The 10,000-nt window shown below is 50.0% G+C and overlaps 1 protein-coding gene across 1 annotated transcript in view; it reads right to left on the bottom strand.

The window, feature by feature from the left end:
* LOC134099951 (galactosylgalactosylxylosylprotein 3-beta-glucuronosyltransferase 1-like) overlaps positions 1 to 10,000 on the bottom strand; it is a 117,923-nt gene that overhangs the window by 24,518 nt on the left and 83,405 nt on the right. The window lies entirely within an intron of this gene.

The following is a 10,000-nucleotide window of genomic DNA, read 5'->3' as shown; positions in this document are numbered from 1 at the left end:
GAACAGTATTATGTCTTTGTTGTTGAGGTGGTTCTCTTTGTTTGAGGGCTTGATCAAATGTAAGCCCCCTTTCTTTGCATTTGGTTAATTGATGATCTAATGTTTCATACCTGTTCACCCATTGATATTGATGTTTTAAACAGACTTGTCACAGAGATAGTTCACTTCCTGACGAAGACTTTTGAGCCGAAACGCATCAAAGTGTTTTTTTTAATCATGATCTCCCCATAAAACAAAGGCATTTTAACTCTCTCACCAGATGAGTGCCTAGGTATTCTCTAAGTTTTGCATTATTTTATATAATTTGATCCAACAAACATTTGTAGACATGTCAGATAGACCTTCTTGGTCCTTGGTTGACACTGTTGAAATTGTGAGGTCCAGAAGGCAGAAGTAACTGAATTCTAAAATAGCGATGCTCAACTTCCACATTTCACAGTACGTTTACACTCCAAGCTGCTCTTGCTCCAAACACAACTGGTTTATGTAAATCATTCAAATGGCAGCCATGCTGTACCCCTTCCACCCCATAATAGTCCACGTACACCGTGACCGTTCCGTGTGCCTCTCAGCAGTGAAAAGGCTTTTGTGTCAGCACTATTCGCTTCACTTTAGCCATTCAAAGGGATGAACACAGGACGTGTGCACTTGCTACACGCAGTACAGGCCCAGGGGTGGATTTGTCTTGTAGTGAAATATGGAGGAGCAATAATGTGTGAGGATACTCATGAATACACAGGGAGCGCGTTGAGAAGGCAGCTACCGCTGTGAGGCATACAGGCCAGCCAGCTGTAGCGCCAGTCAAACTGTCTTTCATCAATAATTCAACACCTGGACACACACACACACACACACACACACACACACACGCTTACACACACACACACACACACACACTTACACACACATATTTTCACATAAAAGAGCAGAGGTAAGCTTTGCAGTGATGGCAGGAACTTACACACTAGCCAAACTTCAGCACTCTGTGTGGTGTGTGTGTGTGTGTGTGTGTGTGTGTGTGTGTGTGTGTGTGTGTGTGTGTGTGTGTGTGTGTGTGTGTGTGTGTGTGTGTGTTGAAGTTCTAAGCACTTAAGCAGAGGCAAAATAATTTTCGGTTAGTTGCATCTGAGAGAACAACACAGTGCATGGATGGTAGGTTGGCAGGTTGGCAGGGAAGGAGGAGAGGAGAGGGAGGGGAGGAGAGGGAGGAGAGGAGAGGGAGCAGAGGAGAGGAGAGAGAGGGAGGAGAGAGGGAGGAGAGTAAAATAAGTCCCGTCCGAATAGGGCTTAAAGGGGTCTATAAGGGGTATATAAGTGTCTATAGGGTCTATAGGGGGTCTATAAGGGTCTATAGGGGGCTATAGGGGATCTAGCCGAAGCCTCCGAGGCTGATCAGAATCTGATTCCATTGCTCTTTTCAACACTCACTGTGTCATCCTGCGGCAGGCAACTCAGTGTCACAGTTAATTACAGGCTGACAGAGACACACACATGACTGTGTGTGTGTGTGTGTGTGTGTGTGTGTGTGTGTGTGTGTGTGTGTGTGTGTACAGTATTCTCCAGTGCTGCAGGGGAGTCAGACGACCTAGGTTGACTCATCCCCCAGGGTGATTATGAGGACGACTGTAATTGTCACACCAGGACACACTCCGAGGGGAAGCCCTTCTCTCCTGCAGCACAGTTACACACCAGGACACACTCCGAGGGAAAGCCCTTCTCTCCTGCAGCACAGTTACACACCAGGACACACTCCGAGGGGAAGCCCTTCTCTCCTGCAGCACAGTTACACACCAGGACACACTCCGAGGGGAAGCCCTTCTCTCCTGCAGCACAGTTACACACCAGGACACACTCCGAGGGAAAGCCCTTCTCTCCTGCAGCACAGTTACACACCAGGACACACTCCGAGGGGAAGCCCTTCTCTCCTGCAGCACAGTTACACACCAGGACACACTCCGAGGGAAAGCCCTTCTCTCCTGCAGCACAGTTACACACCAGGACACACTCCGAGGGGAAGCCCTTCTCTCCTGCAGCACAGTTACACACCAGGACACACTCCGAGGGGAAGCCCTTCTCTCCTGCAGCACAGTTACACACCAGGACACACTCCGAGGGGAAGCCCTTCTCTCCTGCAGCACAGTTACACACCAGGACACACTCCGAGGGGAAGCCCTTCTCTCCTGCAGCACAGTTACACACCAGGACACACTCCGAGGGAAAGCCCTTCTCTCCTGCAGCACAGTTACACACCAGGACACACTCCGAGGGGAAGCCCTTCTCTCCTGCAGCACAGTTACACACCAGGACACACTCCGAGGGAAAGCCCTTCTCTCCTGCAGCACAGTTACACACCAGGACACACTCCGAGGGGAAGCCCTTCTCTCCTGCAGCACAGTTACAGCAGAGCTGAGATCAGAGCAGCAGCAGCATTGGCCCCGACAAGCCCACTTGAAAAGGCAAACGCCCCACCATCCCCAACACCCCAATGTCCCAATATCCCAATGCCTCCCCCCCCCCAAACACACACACACACACACACACACACACTGCACCACCAACACCCCACTGCACTACCACCCCCACTGCCCCAATGCATCTGATCATCAGGACGTACAAAATAAAACACTGCATCCTTGAGTGATGTGAGTGAGACAGAAACAGATAGAGGGAGGGAGAGAGAGAGAGAGAGAGAGAGAGAGAGGGAGAGAGATTGAGTGAGTGAGAAACAGAAGGAGAGAGAGAGAAAGGGAGAGGGGCAGAGAGATTGCAGGAGAGTGAGAGTGAAAGAGGGATAGAGAGGGAGAGAGAGAGAGGGGGTGTTCCCTCCATCCCTGCGTCCCCTGTAGAGTAGAGCACGGCTGCAGGTAAGAACTCGGAGCAGAGAGCAGCGCTTCACTCTGGACACACACGGACCCCGAGATGCTTCCAATCAATGTCTGGCTGGGTTGCCCTGGCAACGCCTCATCCTGACCATAAAGAACTGACCTGCAGGGGCGACAGGGGAACACCTGCCGGCAGCTTAGCGCCGCCTCCCCGTTGTCACGGGAATGAGCTTCTCCTGTTGTCCCCAAAAAAACAACAGCAGAAACTGAGGCGTTCACACCTGAGGCTCTCTGATCTGCACTTTAGTCCATCACACACACACACACACACACACACACGCTCGCGTTCACACCTGAGGCCCTCTGATCTGCACTCTTTTGCTTCAGTCTACGCAGGTGAGGCATGAGGACCAAACAACCAAACCAACTGTGCCTTTGTTCTCTCAAATCCCAAACACACACACACACACACACACACACACACACACACACACACACACACACACACACACACACAATCTAAAACCCCGGGCCAAATCCCAAACACAAACTGCTTCCAAGCACCTGATTCAACTCATTAATTGGCTTTTGATTTGACGGATTAAACTCGCTGCAGAGGAGAGAGCTGACATTTAACCAACTCAATCAAAGATCCTCCAGGAGCATCTAGATATGTACAGTACAGTTGGCAGAGATGGCCAGTTTATATGGGCTATCTAGATATGTCCACTTGGCAGAGATGGGCAGTTTATATGGGCTATCTAGATATGTACAGCTGGCAGAGATGGGCAGTTTGTATGGGCTATCTAGATATGTCCAGTTGGCAGAGATGGGCAGTTTATATGGGCTATCTAGATATGTCCACTTGGCAGAGATGGGCAGTTTATATGGGCTATCCAGATATGTCCACTTGGCAGTCGTGTCCAGGAGGAGCAGGTGGATGCTGGCACTTCCTCCCAGCCGAGCTGAGTTGCACCTGATGCAACAAATCATGTGCGGACTGCAGGGGGACGCAGGTAAGTCTGTGATTGATGAAGTCAGGTGTGTTCTTGTTCAGCTGGAACAAAAACCAACCGCCCAGCCCAGCCCAGCCCAGCCCAGCCCAGCCCAGCCCAGCCCAGCCGTGGGGCCCTTGGCAGGGACATCAGCCAAGCCCTGGTGTTTCCTCCCCAAATCCCCAAATCGGAGCGCAAAATATTCCGGGAAGATTGCTTGCTTCCTGTGCGGTCGCCAGCGGTTACAGAAGCCCTGCCAGGAGAAGATGCATCATCGGCACCTTGGATCTTATCAGGCCTATGAGAACCTGACCCTCTTAAAGTGTGTTCAAACACGGATCCCTCCTGTACAGCTGTTTTGTAGGGGAGGCATCATTTTAAAGAACTCCCCACCTGATGGCCCCGGCGCATGCAGCATCACCACTTCCTGTTCCTGTCCCAGCAATCTGTCATCCCCCATCATATTTACGCCGTCACCTCAACAGAGCGCCTGGTGAATACCTCACCCCCTCCCCGCCCCCCCACACACACACAACAGGACAGCTGGTGAATACCTCACGGTGAGGTCCTCCACCAGCGGGTGGCTGTGAGCTGTGATAGGTCACCATTGATGTTGCTGTCTCCGGCGCAGCAATAAGTGCCCGGGGATGCCAGGGGAGGAGGCGGGTGCCCGGGTGGTATTGATCCAGATGGGCATTAATTGCTTTAGAAATGACTAGGCGCTGGCTAGCGCTGAGGGTACAGTACAGTATGGGGGGTGGTGAGGGAGCGCGTGGCTTTATTAAAGATGCTGGAGGCAGAGTCAGAAATGCAGAAGAGGCAAAGCGCGCCCAGCACTAACGCTAACTCTGGGACAGTTCTCCTGACATGAGGAGTAGAACCTGCTCACTCTAGAACCTGCTCACTCTGGGACAGTTCTCCTGACGTGAGGAGCACTAACGCTCACTCTGGGACAGTTCTCCTGACGCGAGGAGTAGAACCTGCTCACTCTGGGACAGTTCTCCTGACGTGAGGAGTAGAACCTGCTCACTCTGGGACAGTTCTCCTGACATGAGGAGTAGAACCTGCTCACTCTGGGACAGTCCTCCTGACGTGAGGAGTAGAACCTGCTCACTCTGGGACAGTCCTCCTGACGTGAGGAGTAGAACCTGCTCACTCTGGGACAGTCCTCCTGACGTGAGGAGTAGAACCTGCTCACTCTGGGACAGTCCTGCTGACGTGAGGAGCACTAACGCTCACTCTGGGACAGTTCTCCTGACGTAAGGAGTAGAACCTGCTCACTCTGGGACAGTTCTCCTGACGTGAGGATCAGAACCTGCTCACTCTGGGACAGTTCTCCTGACGTGAGGAGCACTAATGCTCACTCTGGGACAGTCCTGCTGACCTGAGGAACAGAACCTGCTCACTCTGGGACAGTTCTCCTGACGTGAGGTGCAGAACCGGCTCACTCTGGGACAGGTGTCCTGACGTGAGGAGTAGAACCTGCTCACTCTGGGACAGTTCTCCTGACGTGAGGTGCAGAACCTGCTCACTGCTCACTCTGGGACGGTTCTCCTGACGTGAGGAGTAGAACCTGCTCACTCTGGGACAGTCCTGCTGGCGTGAGGAGCACTAATGCTCACTCTGGGACAGTCCTGCTGGCGTGAGGAGCAGAACCTGCTCACTCTGGGACGGTTCTCCTGACGTGACGTTATGCACGAGTGGGGAAATAACTGCCATTAGGGCCGCCATGCACAGGATCATCATCAAAAGCACAGGCATGCATATGCACACACACACACACACACACACACACATATACAAACAAGCACAAATAAACAGATCCTGGCACACACTCTCAAGCAAAGTCTACACACACACACGTTTTAGAAAAGAAATATGCTCTCACGCTCTACACACACACATACACACACACACACACACACACACGAAGCCCATCTATATAGTACACACACACACACACACACACACACACACACACACACACAATAAAAGCACCATCTCCTTGTGCTCCTCATCCTCTCTGAATCTCACAGCCTGGCATTTACAGCTTTATTTATCTCCACACACACGCACACACACACACCCACACCCACACCCACACACACACACACACACACACACACACACGCCAATAAAAGTGAAATGACGGGCCGGGTCTTTGAGCCCAATTTATGGGGGCCTCTGGTGGCGTGGCATAAAAGCCAACACGACCCGGTCAGCAGGGCCGGAAAACAGCCATAACTCAGCGCTGGACACCGCCTTACACACCCCTCACACACCGCCTTACACACACCCCTCACACACCACCTTACACCGCCTCACACACACCTCACACACCGCCTTACACACCCCTCACACACCGCCTTACACACCCCTCACACACCGCCTTACACCACCTCACACACCGCCTCACACACACCTCACACACCGCCTCACACACCTCTCTCACACACACCTCCCTCACACACCTCCCTCACACACACCTCACACACCGCCTCACACACCTCTCTCACACACACCGCCTCACACACCTCCCTCACACACCTCCTCACACACACCTCCCTCACACACCTCCTCACACACCTCCCTCACACACCTCCTCACACACACCCCCCTCACACACTCCCCTCACACACCTCCCTCACACACACCTCCCTCACATACCTCCTCACACACACCTCCTCACACCCCCCTCACACACCTCCCTCACACACCCTCCTCCGTTTACGAGTTAAACTCATCCGACTGGCATAGGCTGTTGCCACGGGCAGATAGACGCAGAGGCACTTAACACAACGAGAACATGTGCATCTACAGTATAACTATTCAACTGTTCCTTAAAGAACTCAACACAGAACATGTGCATCTACAGTATAACCATTCAGCTGTTCCTTAAAGTACTCAACACAGAGAGCACGGAACATGTGCATCTACAGTATAACCATTCAGCTGTTCCTTAAAGTACTCAACACAGAGAACACGGAACATGTGCATCTACAGTATAACCATTCAGCTGTTCCTTAAAGCACTCAACACAATTAGAACATGTGCATCTCTAACCATTCAGCTGTTCCTAAAAGTACTCAACACAGAGAACACGGAACATGTGCAGTATAACCATTCAGCTGTTCCTTACAGTACTCAACACGGAACATGTGCATCTACAGTATAACCATTCAGCGGTTCCTTACAGTACTCAACACGGAACATGTGCATCTATAGTATAACCATTCAGCTGTTCCTTAAAGTACGAGAACACGGAACATGTGCATCTACAGTATAACCATTCAGCTGTTCCTTACAGTACTCAACACGGAACATGTGCATCTACAGTATAACCATTCAGCGGTTCCTTAAAGTACTCAACACAGGGGGGGCGCTGTGGCGCAGCAGGCTACAGCGCCCGTACCATATACGGGTCTGAGTGCCCATGGGGACCCAGGTTCGAATCCAGTCTGCGGTCATATCCCAATCCCACCCCATCTCTCTCTCCCACTTGTTTCCTGTCTACCTCTTCACTGTCCTATACTAATAAAGGCCAAAAATATATACTTTAAAGTACTCAACACAGAACATGTGCATCTACAGTATAACCATTCAGCTGTTCCTTAAAGTACTCAACACAGAACATGTGCATCTACAGTATAACCATTCAGCTGTTCCTTAAAGTACTCAACACAGAACATGTGCATCTACAGTATAACCATTCAGCTGTTCCTTAAAGTACTCAACACAGAACATGTGCATCTACAGTATAACCATTCAGCTGTTCCTTAAAGTACTCAACACAGAACATGTGCATCTCTAACCATTCAGCTGTTCCTTAAAGTACTCAACACAGAACATGTGCATCTCTAACCATTCAGCTGTTCCTTAAAGTACTCAACACAGAACATGTGCATCTCTAACCATTCAGCTGTTCCTTAAAGTACTAACACAGAGAACACGGAACATGTGCATCACTAACCATTCAGCTGTTCCCCAAAGTACTCAACACAACTAGAACATGTGCATCTCTACCCATTCAGCTGGTCCCCAAAGTGTCCTCAGTCATGATCCATATCCAGTGGCTTTAGTCTGCAGTGGCAGCACTGAGCCCAATTAGAGTAGTGAGGGGAAAGGATATGGCTCATATCTGAGACATATGGATGTGCGCCATAGAAAGACTGTTGCTGATGAAACTTCAGGAAAGACTTCATGAAAAAAGATGAACAACAAATTAAATTTCACTACATGTTTTACGTTAGTATTTCAATATGAGACAAATCAACCTTTTATCTTTGTAGTGGGGGGAGCATTAAAATGAGTCTTATTTGTGATCTCTCTGACTATGGGCTGTTAAGCAGTTTCATCTCAAACTCTATGCACTTTCTTATCACTTTCCTGTTCAATGAATTGATTGACCTCCTATAGAATAGAAGATATATGAGTTCTACAGGCGTCTTCTAGGAGCCAATGGGAGTAAACATTTCAGCAGCGCTCGTTCTACAAGCGTCTCCTACAGGAGCCAATGGGAGTACACATTTCAGCAGCGCTCGTTCTACAGGCGTCTCCTACAGGAGCCTATGGGAGTACACATTTCAGCAGCGCTCTGTGTGTGTCTGAACGGGCCCTCTGGGGGTCACCTCTGAATGTGTGGGGGTGTACTGCGCTAAACAATGTCTGTGTGTGTGTGTGTAGCGCTCGGTGTGTGTGTAGCGCTCGGTGTGTGTGTGTGTGTGTGTAGGGCTCGGTCACCTCGCCCAGAAGAGAATGGAGAATGGGCCTGAGTCATGCAGCTCTGCTGCAGCAGGCGTGTGTGTGTTTGTGTGTGTGTGTGTGTGTGTGTGTGTGCGGCTAGTTCCCTGTGCTTGTGTCAGCACATCTGGCTAATCCTACAGCTCCTCCACACACACCACACTCCTACAGCTCCTCCACACACACCACACTCCTACACACACACACACACACACACACACACACACACACCACACTCCTACAGCACCTCCACACACACCACACTCCTACACACACACACACACACACACACACACTCCTACAGCTCCTCCACACACACCACACTCCTACAGCACCTCCACACACACACCAGGAGTGTGTGTGTGTGTGGTGCATATTCTTTATATGGATTACTTTTTGAGCATTGGGTGAAGAATATTAACATCATCGATTTTGTGCTGCCAACACCCTGAAGCTGACCTTTATTGATTCAGTGATGCATGGTCGTCATGACACACACACACACACACACACATGTACGTCCGTGCGCACATATACACACACACACACACGCACGCGCATACACACACAGTTACAGTTCTAAAGAATGTCTCTCTTTCTCTCTCTCTCTCTCCCTCTCCAAACACAACTCAACTTGTTTATGTGTGCATACACTATGTGTGTGTGTATGTGTGTGCGTGCCTGCCTGGCTGCCTGCCTGCGTGTGTGCCTGCGTGCGTGCGTGCATGTGGGTGGGTGTGCGTGCGTGCGTGTGGGTGTGTGTGCGTGTGTGTGTGCTGCATTTGCAGCACGTTTGTAACATCCTTCTGAGTTTAGCTAAACCCACTCTGGGGAGGGCCGTGCTCATTAGTCACTCTGCATCTCAACTGGACATGGAGGTCAGTACATAGAGTCTGCCGTTCGTCTGTTTACACACCGCAGAATAGGTCAGAGATGAAGGACCTTCTCGTCCAATTGTGTCAGAAGATGTCAGAGATGAAGGACCTTCTCGTCCAATGGCGTCAGAATAGGTCAGAGATGAAGGACCTGCTCGTCCAATAGCGTCATGCCTGCCCCTGGTGGGAGGATACCAGTCCGACTAATGAGGAGGAATCTGATAGAATCTTCAATAAAAGGAATTCTTCTAAATCACACGAGTGCCCAATCATGAGTTTGTGTGGGGAGGGAAAAATAGTTAATTATGAATTTGATCATGGCTAATTAAACCTTGGGGAATTCTCTGAAGAGAGGAGATGATTTTTGTTGGTTTTTTTAATGTCTGATTCTGGAGGAGGTGTGAATGTTATGAAAATAATTGTCTTGGCTGCTGATATGAAGTGTTTGGTTATGAAAAAGGGTCATCGTTGATGAGAAATCCATCACACTAAGGACACAGAACTGAATTAAATAAAAATAATGTACCAATGCGCCAAAGAATTTTTTTTTATCGTTACACTTACAGTT

This window comes from Sardina pilchardus, chromosome 13, assembly GCF_963854185.1.
Source record: "Sardina pilchardus chromosome 13, fSarPil1.1, whole genome shotgun sequence".
In the NCBI taxonomy this organism is placed as follows: domain Eukaryota; kingdom Metazoa; phylum Chordata; class Actinopteri; order Clupeiformes; family Clupeidae; genus Sardina; species Sardina pilchardus.
Note: the sequence above shows the minus strand (reverse complement) of the source record. Positions and strands in the feature narration are given on the sequence as shown.